This window comes from Thamnophis sirtalis, unplaced genomic scaffold, assembly GCF_051295495.1.
Source record: "Thamnophis sirtalis isolate CommonGarterSnake01/CBP01778 unplaced genomic scaffold, rThaSir2_p1.2 scaffold_2, whole genome shotgun sequence".
Taxonomy (NCBI): domain Eukaryota; kingdom Metazoa; phylum Chordata; class Lepidosauria; order Squamata; family Natricidae; genus Thamnophis; species Thamnophis sirtalis.
The window spans coordinates 148191369-148215010 of NW_028261382.1; the positions used below are offsets into that span (position 1 = coordinate 148191369).

General features: G+C 38.0%; 1 protein-coding gene and 1 long non-coding RNA gene across 3 annotated transcripts in view; both read left to right on the forward strand.

The window, feature by feature from the left end:
- KCTD1 (potassium channel tetramerization domain containing 1) overlaps positions 1-23642 on the forward strand; it is a 127048-nt gene that overhangs the window by 15559 nt on the left and 87847 nt on the right. The window lies entirely within an intron of this gene.
- Positions 7099-10619, forward strand: LOC148049224 (uncharacterized). The gene is made up of 3 exons (XR_015695397.1): positions 7099-7213; positions 9339-9440; positions 10306-10619. It is a non-coding gene; the product is annotated as an uncharacterized LOC148049224 (long non-coding RNA).

Below are 23642 nucleotides of genomic sequence, written 5' to 3' on the forward strand. Positions count from 1 at the left end.
TTTTTTTTAGTAAGAGACATTTCCTAAAATGATATTACACTGTACTATGTGTCTATAGAGCACTATTTTCATATTGGAAACCTCATTGCTTCCTACTCACAATGAGTTCCAAATGTTGAAAATGCTATTAATCAAATTTGGAGACCTTATTAAAGTTTTGAAGAAAATACACTATACTTGAACAGTATTCAAACTTTTTTGTTTAGCTGAAACAATTTCAGGTGAATGGTTTTGAATGGTTATAACCCATGGACAAGTGAGTTGAGCCACACCAGTAGTATGTAAAGGTAAAGGTTCCCCTTGCACATGTGTGCTAGTTGTTCCCGACTCTAGGGAGCAGTGCTCATCTCTGTTTCAAAGCCGAAGGGCCAGTGCTGTCCGAAGATGTCTCCATGGTCATGTGGCTGGCATGACTAAATGCCTAAGGTGCATGGAACAGTTACTTTCTCACCAAAGGTGGTTACTATTTTCCTACTGCATTTTTACATTTTCAAACTGCTGGGTTGGCAGAAGCTGGGACAAGTAACAGGAGCTCACTCTGTTTTGCGGCGCTAGAGATTCAAACCGCCAAACTGCTGATCTTTCTGATTGACAAGCTCAGCGTCTTAGCCATTGAGCCCCCACTTCCCTCTATTAGTTTGTACTTTTATCCAATTCTATTGCTTTATTAGTATGTACTTTTATCCAATTTTCTTTTGTTATGCTTTCTTTTTAATCTGGGGAAAATATGTATAAAGAAATCCAGATACTTTAAATATATCATATACGAGTTAAGGAAATAATCCTGAGAAGCAAAAAGAAAATCTCTCTCTTTTTTGTTCCTTTTCTGTGTAATGCATTGTCTCATGTGCAGCACATATTCTCAGTAGTTCAAACTTCAATCTCTATGCCTAGAAGAAGTCAATGAGATAGTAGAGCTATTTCTAGACAGTAAAAGTTAAGAGTACCAGATGGTCTTATGAGATAGCAGGGCCCTGAGTGTAAAAGGGTGAATGAATGAATGAATGTTAATTTATAAAGAGATTCTGACTTGGCAGTTTTTAATTCCATTATTATAGTTAATAATTTTGCTTATTTTCTAAAAAAAAAATTCTGTATATTTAAGTATCTGTCTATTAAATGATAATGAAAAAATAAATCATGTTATAAACACTTGATCTATGTATGTAGTCACTGAAAATAAATTACACTGAAAAATAAATTACAATGTGATTTATTAGAGGCATTTATTTCCTTGTCTTACTACAGTACAAAATGTCTTAGATAAATTATATAAGATCCTATAGGCCCATTCCCCCCCCCCCCAATGATTACATGTATTGGGCAAACATTGCCTCTCATAGCTGGCTGCATTGGCTCCTTTGAAGAAAACAATCCTTAAATTGAATATACTACATAATCATTTACTTAAAATTTCAAAGTTGTTCTATGGATTACCTGAATTATGGAAACAACTAAGAATTATGTAATGTTCTAAAAATGGAAACTTTCATTATAGCATAACATTATATGGACTGGCATCTACTCCATCAAATGTGTATTATCCTGGGTTGTCAAGCATGAATTCATATGAGTGTAGAGAAAGAAAAAATGATAAATAGTACAGTTAAGGGAATCCAAAGAATATAATCTCAACAATTCCATTAAGTGACCATTCACAAATTTATGTAACTGGTCCAGAATTTATTTTAACATCTCTTTAAATTCTGTAAGGTTTCAATATATACATAACTTGAAAAAACCCGGGAAAGGAATGTTTGTCTCCTTTTCCAAAGGTTTCTTTCACTTGTATGCCGCCCTATTCCCGGAGGGACTCAGGGCGGCTAACAAACCAAGGGGGGGGGGGGGGTAGTACAAAACAAAAAACAAAGGACAAGCAACAAAATACAAAGACAATTTAAAAACAATCAACAGCCACACAATTCGAGCGGGGATGGGAACTCATCAGCCCCAGGCCTGCTGGAACAGCCAGGTTTTAATGGCTTTGAGGAAAGCCTGAAGGGTGGTGAGGGTCCGAATTTCCACGGGGAGCTCTTTCCAGAGGGCCGAAGCAGCCACAGAGAAGGCTCTCCTCCAAGTGGTCGCCAATCGACATTGGCCGGCAGATGGAATTCAGAGGAGGCCTAGTCTGTGGGATCTAATAGGTCTTTGGGAGGTAATTGGCAGCAGGCGGTCTCTCAAGTAAGAGTACAGTTCTTTGTACACAGTACACCTCCTCTTTAACCTTTTAAACTGAAACTGGAAGGAACATAGGTCTTTCTTCAGATAGTTCAATAAAGATTAACTTACTATATTTCAATGGCCATAAATATGTGAGAGATAGAGCCAGGGTAGAATTAAAGCAAAGACTATAGTTAAACTCACTTCATGACTAATGAGCTTTAATAGCAATATCAGAGTTGGAATGGACCTTGGAAGTTTTCTAGTCAAACCCCTTCCTCAGGCAGGAAATCCTATACCCGTGATGGTGAACCTATGGCACACTTCTAAGTCTCCAGAGGGTGAAAAACAACCTAACACACAAACTGGAAGTTTGGAAACGGACTTCCAGGCATGTTGTGCTGTTTTTTTCCCCCCCTCCAGAGGCTTCAGTTAAGCCTGCTGAAGCCTCTGGAGGGAGAAAAACAGCCCTACAGTTTGGGAATGGACTTTCAGGTTTGCCTGTAGAACTGTTTTTCTCCCTCCAGAGGCTTCAGGAGGCTTCCCTGAAGCTTCCGAGGGGGCGAAAAACGGTCCCAACAGGCAAACCGGAAGTCAGAAAATGGGCCATTTCCAGCCTCTGGAGGGTCTGCGAGTGGGAGGTAGAGGGCTGGGGAGGGTGAAAAATGGATCCACTGTGCCATCGCATGCAAAAAGCAGGCGGGAGGATGGGGGTCACATGTGCATGTGCGGGGGTGCATGTGTGTGCCCTCCCCGCTTATGCGCACGCGGCTTACCTGTGCATGCACGTGCGAAGCATATAATAGAATAATAAAACATGAGGGATCTTGGAGATCATGTAGCCTATCAAACGGCCAAAGGAATGAATCTATAACTACAGCATACCCAACAGGGATTGGGGGTTGTGACTTCCAATCTTCCAAGTGTATTAAGGTCATTCAGAGTTATAGGTGATATTACTAGAACAGGGAGACCGGACTTATTTTTTTCCAGTCTGTTTTTGTTCATTTCTTTAATGTGGCAGTAATTCACTGCCAAAACAGCTTTCTATTCTCAAAACCAGGGGTGGGCTGCTGTGGGTTCTCCCAGGTTCAGGAGAACCTGTAGCTAATGTTTTGGCTGGTTTGGAGAACCTTCACATCCCACCCCTGGCTGGCCACATCTGCCCAACCCTGCTCAAAACCCATGGTGATTTCAGACTATGAGAGTTAGAGATCTGCTGGTTACATTCACATTCTTAATTTTGAGAAGAACATCAAAGTAGAGCCATTTTACCCCTGAATTTTAGTAGCAGTATTACAGAGTGCAGCTGGGGACTTATCTCAGGTAAGTCCATGGAAGTGTATGATATCTATCTGCAATTTTAGAGATGATAGTAGTTTTTTAACTAGCAGAGTAACTCAGTTGCACTCTAGTACTCTATACAGCATTTCAAAACAACCATTACTACATACTGCCAACAACAGCACTCAAGCAAAAATAATAAACTTTGAGGTCTTCTAAAGCATCATTAAATATACTAATTTATTTTGATTCCACTGTATTATCCCTCTTTCAATACTTTTGCTGAAAAAACTTTCAGATAGTAGTCCAATGGCTTTTGAAAATAATGTTCAGTGAAACATATTCAGAACTTACTCCAAAGTTTTATGCAACAAAGATTACATAGACAGATTGAACTGGAATTCCTATTTAACAGCTTTCCAAACACAAAATCAAATTTATTCAAAGGGTAAATGAAAAATCTTTGTTGCTTGTGCCAGAAATCCCAAATTATACAACCTTATCCATAAAAGTAAAACTTACATGTCAGTACAAAATAATGGAGTTTCTGACATAAAATGAACACGATTTCAATGTAAACTTTGAGAAAATAGCAGATTTTGTAATCAAAATGTTAACATTAGATAAGCTACATGTATGTATGTATTAGAGGTGGGTTGCTGCTGATTCAGTCCGGTTCAGCTGGACAGCAACCCAGGCCTGACACACCCCTGAACCAGTTCCTTCGCCGCTGCTGATGTCGCTGCCATGTTGGATTTTAGTGACTGCGCATACGCAGTTCACTGTAAATTGTTCTGGGCATGCGCGCAAAACAATTTCAATTGACAAGCGCATGTGCACGCACAGTGCATATCTGGCATGTGTGTGGGTTGCGAACCAGTAGTAAAACCAGCAGCAACTCACCCCTGGTTGGTAGGTATGTATGTAAAGGTAAAGGTTCCCCTCGCACATATATGCTAGTTGTTCCCGACTCTAGGAGCGGTGCTCATCTCCGTTTCAAAGACTAAGAGCCAGCACTGTCCAAAGACGTCTCTGTGGTCATGTGACTGGCATGACTAAACCGAAGGCACACGGAACACTGTTACCTTTCCACCAAAGTGGTTCCTGTTTTTGTACTTCCATTTTTACATGCTTTCGAACTGCTAGGTTGGCAGAAGCTGGGATAAGTAACAAGATCACTCTGTTACACGGTGCTAGGGATTTGAACTGCTGACCTTTCTGATCGATAAGCTCAGCATCTTAGCCACTGAGCCACCGTGTCCCTGTAGGTATGTATGTGTGTATGTATTATTTTTATTTATTAAATGTGTATGATGCCATCTCCCCGATAAGGAAACTGAGTAGCTTTTAAAGTTATATATTTGATACTGGAACACCATTGAACATAATGATCAATAATTCTTGTTTTAACCCTCAATTGACTCTAAATGGCTGTGTTTATACAGTACAGTTCTATATCAAGGTTTTCAAAGTACAGTATCTGCATATATTAACCACCACCCATTTATTATGTTGAATGGAATGCACTTACTGAATAAGTTCATGCTATATAATGTTTTCCTCAATCAAGTTTTGTTTAAGCGTAACTTCTTGAAGTCAAAATTAATTGAGTATTCCATAAGCCATGATTAATAAATCATAGTAACTAGATTGATTAAAAATGTATAAAAATCTTTCTGGGAATTAAAAATCAATGTAATAAATTTAGTTTAAAGAGCACAAGAAACAAAGATATTCAAAGATGGACACTTGAAAAAGGAATTTTAAAGATTTTGTCAAACCAGAGGTTGATTTAATAATGCACATAAAACAATGTACTTTGATGCCTACTACATTTGTTTAAATTTGACCAAGCTCACATTAATGGAAAACAAAATGGGGATCCTTAGCAATCTTTATTTTATTTTTTATTTTATTTTTGCTTTGAGAGACAGAAGGCAAGCTTTAATAATGACAATTTCCACACCAAAATATCTGTTTCTCTAATATAGTCTCCTGCAATCTTTTGCCCTTCAAATATGTTGAGATGATAATTTCCTGAATTCCCAGCCCTCTTTGGCCAAGGTAACATGGGATTCCACACAGTACTTGTATTTAGTTAGATACAAGTGATACATCTAACCTCTTTACTTAGAACTGTTCTGAATCTCCTCCTTGTCTGACACCATTTTTTAATCATCAAGTGATAAAATCTGCAAAGCTTTGGGATCCACAATCACTAATATCTGTGTTATAGAACTACTATATAGAACTACTATAATATATAAGAATCAGATAATAATCAATATTTTGAATATTTGTTATCACTTTACCTCAAGCATACTATATGGTCTTGAATCCAAAATAAGTTAATCTAATTTATAGTATTATATTATTTTCATGTAATTACGAGACAAATAGGCATGATTGCTGCAGGAAAACATGGGTTTTGTTGTTTGTGGATATTTCTTTAGCTATATGAAATGTGTTATGCTAACACAGAATTAGTAATATCCTAATTTTATATTAAGGATATATTTTATACAAGATACAAGACCAATAAACATCAACATCAAACATTTTCATCTCAGCAATGCAATTGCCTCCTCCCCGACGGTATATGCCCTGGATGGATATATAGGTATGAAGTAGATAAATGATAACCATACTGAGAGATCAGTGAAAAGGGTGATAATAAATCATCACATGTTAATTCTTAAAATAAGGTCCATTATTGATGTTCTATGGCAGCGGCCCCCAACCTTTCAGGCACCAGAGACTGGTTCCGTGAAGAGAGGTTTTCTTCATTGGTTTCTGCCTGCATCCCGCCTGCATCCCACAGATGGGGCTTTACTTGTTTGCACAACCCAGTTTCTGGCATGCCACAGACTGGTGCTGGTCCACAGACCAGAATTTGAGGACCCCTCATCTATTTGAAATAAGTCATTCTGAAACCTAACATCCCAGGGAGTTGATATGACAGTACCTAATCATTCTGTTTTCTAATTTCATGTCACTCCTTCATATTCCTTTAACATGATTAAGCAAGTAGGATGCAAGAAAAAGAAAATTCATGCTGAATCCAAATAAACAAATAAGAGCCTGTATTCTCTGTATTTACAGTGGAGACGGGGAAATCCATTGTATCTCTACATTGCTACCCAGCCAAAGTTTTCTGTTGATGATGGATCTGTTGAAGTCTGCCCCAGAAATACAGTTATTTCTTTCTCTCCTGCCTTAAACCTATAGTTAGTATAATTATACTAGTATATATTTTATAAAACTGTATATAGTATACAACATTTTGTTCAGATGTGTTGGCTTTCTGTTTCTGAGTCCTGACACTGCAGATAATGATAAGATACTCAGTTAAGTTGGATTAATCATTTGCTGTCTTGACCTTGATTCTCCTGGCAGTTATGTACCTTTGAAAAAGAAGCAGTGGCGACGTCTTTGAATGAGGTAGTGGTCAGATTAGAAACCTTGATCAGATTAAGAATCTAATCTGTACCATATCAGGAAAGCAGTTATAATTGATTGCCACCTTCAGCTTCCTAGCAAGCTGCTTAAGTAAATAGTGTCTAATAACTGCAGGCTCACTTGGATGAAATTTATTGGATCTATTTTAATCTGGAATCGAACCTCAATTTGAAACAAAGTCCTTGGATGACATATGTTGAAAGAGGGATATGGGATTACAACCTGTTTGGTTTGCTTGTTCTCTCAGCAGCTTGTTGACATCATCAACACGAAGTCTTGGCTGGATTTCTGGGATGACTGATTGAGGAAGGTAATATGGGAGCCTATTTTTCTGTCTCTGGCAATTGCTTTAAAGTTAGTCAAGACTTTGTTTATCTCCTGCCCTTTATCATCTAAAACCTCTGAAATGATTAACTTAAGATGATGGTAAAATGTGATTGTACAGATAATATCCTATTCGGCATTTACCTGCAGTATTTGTGTGCAACATTGCAATATAAAAACAAAAAAAATGGAGTTTGTATTCTGATGTCATAATGGGTATTTCATAATTTGTCCCATTCTGTCAATGCCCATAGCAATATGGCAACAAATGTTTTGTATTCTGTCCTTGTGGTTGGTAAAGGACATCTGTGGGGAGTGGTTAAGTAATCAGAACTGAATATAGGAATGTTCTAACAATGTAGTTCAGTTTTTGAAAATAATGCAAATAGTCCCTTAAAGAATACCAAGTTGTCAGGTATTATAATTCTGTGGCCTTGTTTTGTGCTCTATCACTTGGATTGGACATTTACTGAAAAATATATGTGGTCTTATTTTATATTCATTTATATGGGAGTAAGCATTAAATTGTGATTAATTGAAGTATGTTGCATGTTTTGAATTGTAGCTATGAGAAGATGGAAATCTTTTATGCACATATTTCTCCTTACATGAAATGAATCTACCCTTTATGGCTTTTCTGCTTAACAAGTCACATGTTTATATCAAATAAGTGGACACAACTCAGTTCAAAGGTAAAATGATCAGACTATTTAGTCAAATCAGAAACTTTAAAAAATAGCTGAAAATATACAGGTGGAATTACAAATAAACATTTTATTTTTAAAGCACTTAGTTGATTAAAAGTATATTTTAATATAGCTTATGTTTTACATTTTACATACAGATGACACAGCACTTCTGAAATTAGAAACATTTCTTTAATTTTAGGAATGTTATAAATGTTATAAAAAGCATATGAATGTTTAAAATAGGGCTTTACCATGTATGGCTTCTGCAATCTTCCTTGATTGTCAGATAAGTAGGAAGCTGAGGTGTAAATTAAATAATAAAGATACAGTGGCATTAAAATATCTGCTGACATCAGCCATATAATCTGAGTATTCAGGACTTCTCTAGTGTGTTTTTTATAAGCTTTTTGAAACAGTTGAGCATGTTCAACCTGAAGAAAAAGAAGTAGTAGAGCTACTGATGCCTTCTTCAATAGCTCTAGCATACAGAAAGGAGAGCAGTCAGACTGAAGTGGCCTAAAAGTCACTGAAATGTTTTTTTAAAACATTAAAGAAGAAAAGTATTTTTTCCAAGCTAGCCATAATGATTTGTTTATAATGATGTTAATATTAACAACATCGTAACTGAAAGTTTACTTTACTACAATAAAAGAATTGGCAAGAATCCTGTGATTTGGTTGCATACATAATAACTTATTTGCATGGTCATGTTCTTAACAGAAAGCTGGATATGAATACTATAGCAGAAATAATTTGTAGTGATAACAGGAACAAAACACTGCCAAAACTTTGAGATAAATTGTTGATGTAAGAGTATTTTACCACATTCTCTTGGATCATTTGGCATTTTTGGTTGTTTTCAAAGGCAATAGAAAACTCATTGTGACAATTAAACTGGAATTACCAGAATATTCATGATTCTTGTAAAGCTATTTCAGGACATGTTCAGCTATTTTAGAGCATGTCATTCATTCATTGGGTAGCTTTGAGACAATCACTTTATATCACCTCAGACTACCTAACAACAGTGTTGAAAGGGGAAAAGTTATGAAGAAAATACATAAATACAAATAAATGAATAACCTATCTATCAGCCATATATTCATTCTACCCTCAGATTTTATACTAAGCTTATTGCTGAATTTCAAGTATTAAGGAAACATAATAATTGTGCTATTTTTAACTTGGGGCAGGTTGAAACAAGTCAGGCAGACTAATTCTGATCATTCTGTCTGCCAAACTATATGGCAGTACTTCGTGGCTCATAAGCAGAAATGTACATAGAGACCACAACAATTGATAGGGGTGGGTGAATCCCAGTTCATGTATTCACAGATTCTTTTGAATGCACCAACCAAGAGAAATCCATTAGAGAAATAGAGTTGCATGTCCAGTTTTTATCTATGTTTATTTGTAACTTAGACAGCTAAATCAGCTTATTCTTCTGGATAATGGAGAAAAACATGATCCACTTGTGATGATATCCAGGAAGTAGAAGGTGGAGTTTCCTTGGCTGTTGATTATGTGAGTGATCTAAGACATTGAATACACGATGGATGTTCAGAAACATGTAGTTGCTTTCATTTTTTCTGATCGTCTTAGCACTATATTTACTTAATTTATTGATTAGCTTATAGGATATATCAAAACACTATATTAACTTATACTGCTACATGTCCATAATTATATCGGTAGAGTTTTTATTATTTTATATCCTAGATTAAAAAATAGAAATCCAATGTAAAATCCTAAATTGTATGAATGGTGTTGGTGAAGGATAGGTCTTTTTATTTAAAATATTTATAGAATTTGAACAGTTTTTTAAAAAATAAATCCAGTTGCCAAGTGCCCCAAATGTGATTGCATGACTGCAGCAGGAGGGGCAGGATGAGCAAAGCTGCTTTTTTAAAAGTGTGTTGTAATTTTGACTAGTTAAACAACAAATAATAAATTGAGGACTATCTGTATAGGCTAGGTTGGAATAAAATAGGTGTTTTAATCTAATCTGAAATATATGTAAGTGAACATTCAGCAAACAAAATTAGGAATTGATGACTGCCCCAGTTTCTATTGAAGGCAGCTTTTTTATGGCATTCGAATTCTCTTAGGCTGCACACTGTTACTTCCTGGTTTGTTTCTTACATTAAATTTACATCTTATTTGGTTTAGTAGAAATACTTTGAACCAGGCATAAAGACACTCATTTTTCCATATGTGTCCCAATGACATTTACAAAAGCTTATTTTCAAGGTTCTGTGTTTTTAATGGGAAAGAGATTTGTAGAGCATGCATTTGACTTTTATTCTTTGTAGTTGAAATTCTACTGATTTCTTTGCATATGGTTTGTGACCTGTTTAGATCAAGTAGTACCTATGTTGTTTGTCTTCAGATCTCTGACAAGCAATGAAGCAATGGCAATAGAAGCGCTGATGCCAGGTCGGTGAGCTATACTTAAAACTCTCCGTTTTCTTGCCCTCAAGCTCCAAGATAACCTAATTTTCTCTCGGTGGAAACAATGCAATCATTTGACTCCTTGTCCACATATAATTGTTCAGATGACCTTTCTCTCTGAAACTGGAAGGTAGAAAGGGAAAATGAAGGAATCACTGTAAGGTTTGCTTTTTATTCCCTTTTTTGCCTTATTATTTTAATACTTGCTTCTATCTCTTTGTCTAATCTACCAGATTTGTCAGGCGCCTACAAGATTACCTTTATTTTGCATGTCTATACATTTACAACTTAGCTACTCAGTGTTTGTAAAAGATGTCTTACTTTGAAATGTGTGTGTGTGTTCTTTGTTTTTCAAGGACTAGTCATATCATAGGACAGAAAATTACTGTTTGAAGTACTTTATTGAACCACACATATTGCCCTGGGTTAACTCCATTTTCCTAAGTTGCAGTTTTCTGTAGCTACATGAGTGGTGGGTTCCTACTGGTTCGGACCTTATGGAACTGGCAGCAACCTAGGCCTGCCACGGCCCCGAACTGGTTCTTGGGCAGCAACGCAGGTGCTGCCATCTTATTTTTTGGTTCGCATGTGCAGAATAATTTTAATTGTGCACAAGCACAGCGCGCATGCAAGCAAACCAGCAGTAGTGCCTGCTGGAACTCACCCTTGAGCTATATAAATAAGTGTTTGATGGTTAGTCTTTATATATATAAGTACAAGTCTTCAAATCTGTAAAGTGGCATCTAACTGATGCCTTCCTCCAAAAGTTCTGCACTTGTTGAGATTGGGTGCGGCCTCAGTGTGGTTGCCCCTCTTCTTGTTTCTACAAAGTTCCAGGCCAAGCTCTAAGCTAAGTTCCAGGCAGGAATCATACCACATTCCATATCCGTATCACAATTGGCTGCTTACAAAATAGCTTGTGAACCTAGTAGTTGAATGATAGGTCTCTTGCTTGCCTGGAATACATTTGATACATTGCTTCCTGCTTCCTTATCTGCTTGTTCTTTTTCTGCTAGGCACAATTTTTTGTATGCTAAGGGCCTGGGATGCTGAAGCTACCTATGGATACTGCCAAGTTCCTGAAATGCTCAATTAGCCAGATACTTGGAATACTGATATGGATGCTTTTGAGCAAACTGTGAATGGGGGAATAAATGAATGAGCATGAGCCCATCTCTTTGCAGGTTTCTGGATCTGTAAAACATTTACTCCCCTTTGGGGCAGTAAATAAAGAAAGGATAAGATGAGCTATATCTGGGTAAGTGGGAGTGGGAAGTATTTCTGCACAATAGAAGCTACTTTCCCCAGAAATAAACAGCAACCCCAACTTCATTATCCCACAGTGTAGCAGTCTAGATTGTGTGAATAGGGGCAACATTAAAAGTAATACTCTGGTTGGGTTCATGCATACTGCTAAGCTAAATGTGGTTTGCTTGAATTGGACTTTTGTGTGTTGTGTGAATCCTGTTGCTAGGATTGGTAAACTGTGGTTTATGGATTAACACTTATCAGCATGTTGGTAAGAAGGTGTTCCTACAACCCCTCTTGATGCTCTCAAGAGTGGTTGGAATGCACGATTTTTATTTTTTTTTAAAGTTAGAAACCTTTTAATGCCAGAATGCTTCTGAAAAACGATCCCCATAAGCTTGGCTCAATACATTTTTTTGCAACTGCTCAGTTGTGTAGAAAAAAGACAAAACAAAGAATGCAGATATGATATGGTAAGAGTAATAGGTAGCATTCTGGCAAAATAGTGCTCTAAACTGGTTATAATCTCCCATAAGAGCTGTTTTATGAATGAACAAGGACCTTGAGAAGCTATTTTGAAAAGCTGTTTTCACAATTTCAGGTGAGTCTATCAGCCTGAACCCAGGATCAGTGTCAACAGACAAGATTTAAACAATCCAAGCTGAATGCATGAATCCAGAATCTCAGTCTCTTTACATGTCTAGGAAAATAGTTCTTGCAGCAAATGTAAGGTCACGTGATGACTCATTAATGACCCCATTGCTTAGGGACAGAAGTCCTGGTTCTGATTATGGTTGTAAGTCGAGGGCTGCCCGTAATGTTTATTTTTAAATATGGATGTGTGTGTGTCAGGGGTGGGTTCCGGCACTTGTCTGTGTGCTTTGCACGCGTGCTTTGAGTGCGCGCAGGATCAATGCAATTAAAATTGTTCTGTGCATGCACAGAACTGAAAAACAAGATGGCAGCGCCACTGGCGGCCGCCCAGGGAACTGATTTGGGGGCGTGGCAGGCCTGAGTCGCTGCCGGTTTCAGCGACCCAGGTTGCCAAACCACTACTGGTTTGGCCAAACTGGGCCGAACTGGTAGGAACCCACCATTGGTGTGTGGTTTTACACACACACACACACACACACACACACAGACACAAAAAGACACGCAGGAAATAAACTTATAGCATTTTACACACACACACACACACACACAATGTTATAAACTTATTTCCTTTTTATTTGAGATTCTGCATAGTCAATTTGAGCCAGAAGTGAAATGTGAGATTTAGGAACTATTGTAATGAAGTGGCAGTGAATTATGTTTTTGATAGATCTCACTATCACCAATTGTGAAGGTTTGTTATTAAACCATGGATCTGAATTACTGTAAACATACCAGAGGATATAGAATTCCAAATCTAGAACAAAACAATAGTTCTGGAAGTAAAACAGCATTTTTTTTACTTATCACAGCATTAAAATAAATAATATTATGCATAGTACATCAAACTGAAGAACTATATGTTTTCAGTGTTGATTTGATGAAAGACCAGTTCAGATTATCCATTTGAATACCTTATTTCAGACATAAAAATATTTAGATTTCCCCCCACATAAATGTCTTACCCCTGAAATGTTATTCACCTCTATTCCCTTAAGCAGTTTATAGGTCAATAGCAGTTTGAAAGACAAAATCCCGTCATCTCCTCCTTCCTGCTCTCTTGGGTCTTAAGAGAAAAATGCATGTCTTAGATAATTGATTTCAATGGCTTAACATCTTTTTTTACAAGTTTTTTTTTTACTGCTCGTAATTTTGGTGTGACTACCCAAATAGTGCTTTGTGCATTCTATTTCCCCATGCAGACATTACAAGACATTTGTAATGGTTCATATATTTCATAGCACACTAAAAAAGGATTTAAGATTAAATAATTTCTATAGGCTTTCAGTGTCTGGTGTTGATGAATACTAGGTATGCCTAGACTGCCATACATAAGAAGGTCAAAAGTTTATGGATGAACTAATCTACTTCCTTTTCAGGATTTTCACAAGGAATGAATCCAGTTGCATTTACTTTTCCAGGACTTTGTGATATTTTTATAGACCATCAACCACATAACTCTGCTTTGTAGATATGTGGATCAAGAAAAAAACCTTTCTTAGAAGTATGCAAAATGTTTCAAATTCAAAATGTTTCAAGTTCAAAGCCCTACATTTTAAGGATTCTGGAAATGTTTTGATTATACTGTACTCAAAACATGGTTACATTAACCTTGGAACATCATTTAAATAGTTGCAGCAACTGTCTTAAACTTTAAAAAAACAGACATTAAAAGGCTACATTCTCAATAGAAAGTGATTGAAATTCAAAATGTTTTAAGTTTGAAATGCTCTGTCCCAAGTTTGAAACAGATGTTTGGATTATTTCTTGTTCTGAATTTTAAGTATTTTTAATTTGAAATGTTTTTCACATCACCATTTTGTTTGGAGTGAGACTACAGTATCTTTAAAAACTCAATTTATATACAGTATTGGTTTATTTCTTAAGCAAAATGTTCTATATGATGGCAGGTCTTGATGCATTATTTACAGTGATCCCCAAAAAGAAAAACATCTGGTCGTTTGACACATTCTTTAGTAAGTATGCATTATAGTGGCAAACTTTAGGTAGGACTGGACAGGTTTTATCTATCATAGCGTGAACATACTGTGACAAATATGCTTATTTGTTATGTTGTAAAATTATTTATTTTCAAACTACATCATTGATCACATATTCTTAATATTGTGTTAAAATTAGTAGTTCTAAACTGAAAAAATGCTAGGTGCAGCAATATGACAAATACTGTTAATATTGCCAATGTAAATTGGTGGAACTCTGCTGTGCATAGATAGTTTTGTTTTTTGTTACTTGTCATGCAGTAGTTAAAAAACTGATTCCCTTTTTATACATTTATAAATGGTATGCAAGTCCTGTTAACCTTTGCTTCTTGCACCAACATCCAAAAGAGTGCATGGGAAAATAACTTTTAAGGAGAAATAATACTTTTAAGGCTTTAAGAATTTTATAGGAAGCAAATCATAACATGTTACAGTTAGAAACAACAAGGGTCATGTTATAAAGATAGCTTAAAATAACAGCCCTTGTATATATTATTGCATGTTTAATAATGATAAATATAAGCTAGAGGTCTGTCTTGATATCAGGTAACTTCCTCTCTAATTGGCTGAATTATAGAAATAACCCCATACACAATCCCTTAAATGCTTCTATAGACTGAAATAAATAATTTGACATAATTTAATGCATCTTCTTCCAACATGTGTTAATGAATACAATATACAGTTGCAAATTTTAATTGCAACTTTGTCTTTTTCTTAGAGAATAATAATTATTGTTTGCTTATTTAACAAGCAGCTCCTATGAACTCAGAACTTACAATGAAAAAGATTCTATAACTATTTCAGTCTATATAATTGTCAACTCATAGTAATGAAACAGATCAGCTTCTTATTTTATTATTCAATGTTATAAGATCATATCATCAAAAAGAATAAAATATTTAACAGTTATTGATACAGTACACAATTCACAAAGCATGTATATAACATAATAAAATACAAAAATAATAGTGAATGTAACATTTATTCTCTGCCCAACATCAAATAAATTTCTTCTACCCAACATCAAATAAATTACTTTTGTCTTTCTTTATCTAATTTATAATCAATATGTGGAATTCACTGGCATCAAATAAGGTCCTAGCCATCAATTCATACAATTATAAAGCAGAGTGGTTAAATTCATAGAAATTTAGACTGTCAGTGCATCATAGGCAATATGTTTGGAATGTTTGGAATGTTTATTAACATTTGTAGGCCGCCCTTTTCCCTGAGGGGACTCAGGGCGGCTCACATAAAATCAGGAAGGGGGATACAGACAATGACGTAGACACATATAATAAAAATAATAAGCAACATTCATTCATCATTCGGGAGGGGCGGCTATCTTTACCCAGGCCTGACGGGCTAGCCAGTTCTTGAGGGCTGTGCGGAAGGCCTGGACGGTGGTGAGGGTACGAATCTCCACGGGGAGTTCGTTCCAAAGGGTCGGGGCTACTACTGAGAAGGCCCTCCTCCTTGTAGTTGCCAGCCGACACTGGCTGGCCGATGGAGTTCGGAGGAGGCCCAATCTATGAGATCTAATTGGTCGCAGGGAGGTAATTGGCAGAAGGCGGTCTCTCAAGTACGCAGATCCACTACCATGCAGGGCTTTATGGGTGACTAATAGCACCTTGAAGCGCATCCGGAGATCGACAGGTAGCCAGCGCAGCTCGCGGAGGATAGGTGTTATGTGGGTGAACCGAGGTGCACCCACAATCACTCGCGCGGCCGCGTTCTGGACTAGCTGAAGTTGCCGGATGCTCTTCAAGGGCAGCCCCATGTAGAGCACATTGCAGTATTCCAGCCTAGAGGTCACAAGGGCCCGAGTGACTGTTGTGAGAGCCTCCCGATTCAGGTAGGGTCGCAACTGGCGCACCAGGCGAACCTGGGCGAATGCCCCCCTGGTCACAGCCGTCAGTTGGTGGTCGAAAGATAGCTGTGGATCCAGGAGGACTCCCAAGTTGCGAACCCTCTCTGAGGGGTGTAAAATTTGACCCCCCAGCCTGAGTGATGGAATATTGGTTGAATCTTTGGGAGGGAAGCACAACAGCCACTCGGTCTTTTCTGGGTTGAGTACAAGCTTGTTAGCCTTCATCCAGTCCATAACGGCCTCAAGGCCTCGGTTCATCACGTCTGCCGCTTCATTGAGTTGGCACGGGGCGGACAGATACAACTGGGTATCGTCCGCATATTGATGGTATCTTATCCCGTGCCTTCGGATGATCTCTCCCAGCGGTTTCATGTAGATGTTGAATAGTAGGGGGGATAAGACCGAACCCTGAGGCACCCCATATGTTAGGGGCCTAGGGGACGATCTCTGCCCCCCCACTAACACCGACTGCGACCTGTCCGAGAGGTAGGAGGAGAACCACCGCAACACGGTGCCTCCCACTCCCACCTCCCGCAGTCGTCGCAGAAGGATACCATGGTCGATGGTATCGAACGCCGCTGAGAGGTCAAGGAGAACCAGGATGGAGGGATGTCCTCCATCTCTGGCTCTCCAAAGATCATCGGTCAATGCGACCAAAGCGGTTTCTGTGCTGTAACCGGGTCTGAAGCCTGACTGGAAGGGGTCGAGATAGTTTGCTTCCTCCAAGGACCGCTGGAGCTGGAAGGCCACCACCTTCTCAACAACCTTCCCAAGGAAGGGAAGGTTGGAGATTGGGCGATAGTTATTAAGAACAGCTGGATCCAGAGATGGCTTCTTTAGGAGGGGTCTCGCCACCGCCGCTTTCAGTGCGGCGGGGAAGTTCCCCTCCCGAAGAGAGGCGGTAACAACCGCCTGGATCCAGCCTCGTGTCACCCCACTGCTGTTAGTAACCAGCCATGAGGGGCACGGGTCCAGTACACAGGTGGAGGCGCTTACAGCCCTCATGGCCTTGTCCACATCCCCGGAGGCAACATCCTGAAACTCAACCCAGAGATGGTCTACTTGATCCTCTTGTGCCTCGGCTGGAACTGCAGGGATGGAGTCCAAGTCCGACCGAAACCGAGCAATTTTGTCCGCTAGGAATTGGGCATAATCCTCAGCTCTACCCTGCAAGGGTTCCCCCGCTTCCCTCTTATTTAGTAGGGAGCGGGTTATCCTAAACAGGGCGGCTGGGCGGGACTCAGCGGACGCAACCAAGGTGGCTATGTGAGATCTTTTCGCTGCCCTAAGTGCCCTGGTGTATTCCTTGGTGCTGGTGGTTACCATTGCTCGGTTCGATTCGGACTTATCGGACCTCCATCGGTGCTCTAGGCATCTCCTCCGGCTATACCTTAAATAGCAGTATTGCTGAGAAAGTATGCATCCAGTTAACCACCATAGGGCATATAGTGCTGGGCTAAATGTATCTTTGATCTAATCTATCGGACCTCCTTATGTTCTGAATAATTACAACAGTAACTTTCCAAAAATTTGCACTATTGTACAGGAATACATTTACTAGGCTAATATAAAGACAACAATTTAAAAAAGCAAAAAGAAAAAAAGAAAACCAGTTTGGTCTAATGCAGGGGTCCCGCCCTCCCCCCAGTTCATAGACAGCAATCAGTCTGTGGCATGCCAGAAACTGGCTCATGCAAATAAGTGAAGCCCATCCTTGGGATGCAGACAGCACACAAAACCATGCCCCCTCCAGTCTGCAAAGAAATCTCTTTCCATGGAACTGGTCCCTGGTGCCCAAAAGACTGGTGGCTGCTGGTCTACTGGTTAATCTAAATCCAACTGACTTTAAACAGGTCACTCTCTCTCAGCCCAATCTACCTTGTAGGTTTGTTGCTGCGAAGAAAATAGGAGAATCAAAAAGAATTAAGTATGTTCACTCTCTTGAGTTATTAATAAAAAGGTGATATTCAATGAATGAATGAACAAACAAACACAGGTGCAATCTATTGAATCCTTTCCATTGGGCAAAATGAAAAATAAAACTGGGGATGGAGAGAAAGGGAGAAACAGAAAGGTAGCTGAAAAGCCTAGAATTACTGCATCTTCCGCATTATAAGACACACTCCCCATCACAAAAGTGGGCGGAAATATTTGTGCGTCTTATAGACTGAATATTGCGGTGGAGGGGAGGGGGGATGGTGCCGTGGCAAATGGTGGAGAACGGTGATGGAGAACAATGATGGCGAATGGCGATCCCTGCCACCTAGTACAGCTGATTGGCAATATTCCGGGTGACCAATCCAATCACCAATCAGCTTTGCAGCGAAGGCTCCAGCATTCCCTGGCAGTGGCAGCAGCTCAGCTCAGTTGACTAGTGGTGGGCACAATGGAGCAGAGACCTGATGAGCCACGTGCTGGGGCTGCAATAATGTGCTGAAGCTGACTAGGCTGTTTGCTGCAAGGATGCCAGCCAGATGAATACCGGATGGATGCGGGGAGGCAGAGGCAGATTTTTTTTCTTGTTTTCCTCCTCTAAAATTAATGTGTGTCTTATGGTCCAGTGAGTCATAGTGCAAAAAATACAGTAATTATAGATTGTGAAGAATGAGGAGAGAAAAATCAAATATTCAATATACAAAGTCAAGATGTGCACTTCACATTCAGTTCTGAATGTGTGAAATCTTGGCTTCATATATTGGGTATTTGCTTTTTATCCTCTCCTGCTTCAGATTCAGACCGGAAGTGAAAATAGTGCTTCAGATCTGAGATAGATTTAGTGTACTTTTCCTGTTTCAGTTCTATAAACTGCACATTATGGCAATTATAAATGTATGGCCATTTTAATGTGATTGTGTGGGATATAAAATAAATAGCAAGCAATAACAAAAATAAAGCTTAGGCTTACAAAATACAAATATAAATGAACATATAAGCTTTGTTGCTCTAGATCGGAAGGTGAAATGAATTGCCCAATTGTAAATCTTTAGCTCATGAGTTCCAAGCATAGTGTTAAGCAAACAAGCAATTATCACCCATTCACCCACAAAGATGTGTTGCAATATTATTCACCACTGCTTTGGCAGATAAATTTACAGCATTCATATTCCATTCTGTTGTATCATTTATTAATTGAGTCAGTTTTAAACCTGAAGAAATAATTTATTTTATGTTTCATCTTAGAAACTTGGATGAAACTCTATACTGTAAAGAACATTGTCACAAACCACGTTCTTTATTTTAAAACTTTAATATTTAGTGTAAACAATTTTGGCTCACCTCCTCCCTACAATGACTCCTGTAAAGATTATCAAGGAAATCATGTAGGAAGATTTCTTGATATCAATGGTAGTAACCCTCTGATGAGGCTTCAATGTTATTTTTTTATTACTAAGTTCCAGTGTACTTGGGGTTTTTTGTTTTTTTTGAGAAGTTTGTAATTTAGGTGCTATGAGGTCAATACCAAACTCTGGTAACTATATGGACAATTGCCCAATTTGTCCAGTGACTACCTGCAGTTATCTTTCCTTTCTTCTATTTTTGTCAATCTTGCCAAGCATTAGTTTTTTCTGTCATAAGCCTATAATAACCCACATTGTACATGTACAGTTTCTACTAATGGACTGTTGTGTCTGGGAAGCATAGTTCTTTTTGCAATCTATGAGACTCTTAGTAAAGATTTCCAGATTCCAGATAATTTGAAGAGGCATGTTTTTTTTTCCTCTCTTAATGTTCAACTTTCACAATACTTTACAACTGGAAAATCCACTGCTTTAACTATTTTGATCTTTGATTGTCAGAGAGATACACTGCACAATTTGCCTAAGCTTGATACAGTCTTATATTCTTATTATATTTACTTTCTAAGTTAATTAGATAGTATGATGATATGTAGTTTTATCTTAACCTTTCCTATTCTTAACCATTCTGCTTACACTAATTTCTAGTTCATTATGAATGCTCCTTAGAAGCAAAATAAATATGAAAAGCATGAATAATGTTAACCCTCCCATACCAAGGGAATAAGGAATAAACCTATTATTTCAGGAGGAATGCAACCCTATCCAAAATCAAATCGGGAATCATTCTAGTATGGAATAGCTTCTGAATCAAAAACCACTTTATCTTGTTACTATTAGATCTGAATTTGTTTCTTCTCTTCCAAACACTTACTCTTTTCAGATATTAGGTCTAGTGTTCTTTCACCGTACTACTGAGTTTCAGCAGCATCCTGATACATCATCACATGCTAATGGATGACTTTTTCCAACAGCTTCAAGTAGATGTGAAATAGTATGACAGAAAAGAGCCGAGGTGGCGCAGTGGTTAGGGTGCAGTACTTCAGGTCACTTCAGCTGACTGTTATCTGCAGTTCAGCGGTTCTAATCTCACCAGGTCAAGGTTGACTCAGCCTTCCATCCTTCCGAGGTGGGTGAAATGAGGACCCAGACTGTGGGGGCGATATGCTGACTCTGTAAACAGCTTAGAGAGGGCTGAAAGCCCTATGAAGCGGTATATAAGTCTAACTGCTATTGCTATTGCTAAAAGGCTTCAGGTAGATGTGAAATAGTACGACAGAAAAGGCAGTGCAATAGGGCATTCAATAAAGGACTCATCAAGGGCTCAACTTTTCTTTCCTCCCTAATTCTGGCAACACTTGCTCAAGAATGATCAGCCGCTGAAAAATGGTGTCCCTTTCTCAATCCTTGTAGATAGTACAACATAGCATCTATATATCACAGACAATGGAAGAAGTCCAACAAGACCAAGTACAATCTTAAATCCCACTGTGATCAACAAGAATAACAAATACAGTTTTCATCTCATGCCGAAGCCTCAATCCAGACTGAAAAGGGTCTTCACCCAAGAACTCATGTGGCTACAGCCCTACCATTTAACAATTTTCTCCCCAAAAGTGATAATTTAAATAGTGGTCGTTCTGTAGTGATATGTGTCTAATATGAATGAGTTGAAGGAGAGAAAGAGGTGTGCCATTTCATCTTTAAGCCTGGTGACTTCACTTCTCACTCAGAGGCATTCAACAAACCCAGCTCCTCATTTCTTCCTTGGTAAGCTGTACCAGGATTTAGCCTGAAGGGAGAGAACTTGCCTCACAGAGATTCTATTCACTTCATCAAGATCCATAGACTCATATGAATCCCAGAAAGCATTAAAGACACCACCTCATCTCGTTGGCCTTCAGGCCTGTCCAATTGAGTAAATATGATGATTGTACTCCAAAATGCTTAGCAAAAAGATTATTGTTTAAGTTTAGGTTTTAGGTTTCATTTGACTTGTATGCCGCCCTATTCCCGGAAGACTCAGGGCGGCTAACAATCAGAAGGGGAGGGGGTATTGTTCTCTTTATATCCACTAATTCTAATAACTATTATCCTGTTGTTCACTGGGATATATAAGCAAGGCACATGTTAAGTGATGTCATTTTTAAATATCATTGCCACTCCATTCTTAAGTTTCATATTCTAGTTCTTGCAAAATATACTTAAAGTGCCCCCACCCCCGTACATTTAGCCTCACATCCCCCAAACTCCATGTTTCACAGGTATATACATATTTTTCACTTTAAGAATTTCAAATTCCCTTGGTTTGTACTTTTCATATTCCATGCTTCAACTGCAAAGGAACTCTTCTTTTAGTATAGACAGTATCAATGACCAGCCTTTTTTGTGATCTGGATTATTGATTCCAGATCTATTTATAAAAGTTCAGTTTTTCCATCCCAGTAACTTGTATCTTTTGACATGGAGAGATAATCATCTGGCACTCAAAGTTGCCTACCTGTTTTCAGCCCTGTCTATATGGGGAGTATATGGGGTGGGGGTGGAGGTGGAGTTTGACAACAATACAAAAGTTGTCAAAACATCTGTATTTGTCTTTTGAGTTCCTCCAGATTTGAGTTTAGAATTCCTTTTAAGTGAATTGGCTTCCTTCATGCCTTCAGTGCCTCACCTGCTCTCATTCTGTCAATTGTACTTATAGTCCCTGTTCCTTTATGACCTTAGCAGTAAGGGAGACCCAATGAAGGGCTTCTTCTGGGATGAAGCTGGGTGATGATGATGCTGGTGATGACTTAAAGCAGCTTACATTAAAAATAATAATAATGATGATGATGATGATGATCAGAATACAAGATATGCAAATGAAGTGATGCTTTGGGGAAGTATTTTTTTTAATAACCAGTTTCAGTCATGGCATGGCAGGCTTACAAAATATTTCAGCACATGGCCTGTTTGAAACGTCAGGTTTTTCATGCCCTTTTTAAAAGCTTAATATAATCTGTCTCAGGAAAAGTGGTAGGAAAATAAACCTGTCTCTATTCTATCATTTTGCCTTTGCTGGAGAGCCAAGACAAAAACATGCTGACACAATGCTGCTATTCTTCCTTGGTCTTTTCAGTTGTTTTAATACAAGATTTTAGCACGTCTTGGGAACTTGCAGTTTTATTAAGGTAATTTTCTGAAGCTTAAGCTAAATACCTGTTTGCTGTATTTGAATATCAGTTTGACTCCATGTGAAAATGTGACTCAGACATGGATTTCCTTCTGACAGGAATTTTCCATTGGCATTAGCCAATATTCATGAAAGCAAACTATATATGCCACTAAGCTTCATGCATCACATATCACATATTTCTCAGCCAATCTTCTTTTGAAAAGTTTTTTTCTTTTTCCATAACCACTCTTACATCATTAATCTTAAAGTGTGTCATCTGTGTGCAATCTTTGTGTCATCATATTTAACAGTTACATCATTTTATTTACAATTCAATTGCCTTTTAATTCAACTCCTCCCCTATAATTCTGTGTTCTTTTCCAAATTATTCAATTTTCTGCTTCTGTTCAGCCAATCTTCTTTTGGTTCTTTATTGCAGGTTTACATATAAATGGTATGTGTAGTTTGCCTATATGAGTACAGGTTTAATAACTCATAATAAAACAAGGTCACTGTATGAATAAATGTACTTCATTCTACTGTATATAAATAATTTATATATTGTTATAAATTGTAAGATATATATGTAATGATTGGTAGTTGATACCATATTCCTATATGAATTTTTTTTAACCAAAATAATTATAAATAGCAAAATCCCATTGTAATACAAAGTCTTTCACTATAAATATTTTATATTATTTTTATCTTTGTAAGATAGAAATATCTTCATTAGAACTAAGTTTGCTGGCTGATTAAGCTCATTGCGGTTACCAAATATAATTAGGCTCATGTTCTACTACATGTTCAAATCTCTGCTGAGAAAAAGATGATCTAGTTAAAAAACACAAATCATATGCAAAACATTCTCAGTAGAAAACATTTTGAGCTCAACATGTGTTATCCTAAGCTTGAAACAGTTGTTCCAAATTTGAAAACAGCTTTTCTCACCCTACTAGAAGCCTTCCAACGCTATTCTCAGCTTTTCTGGAAATGCTCTGAGTTTTGTGACTCTGTTTATTCACACAGCATTTAGCTACTGCAAAATGGGAT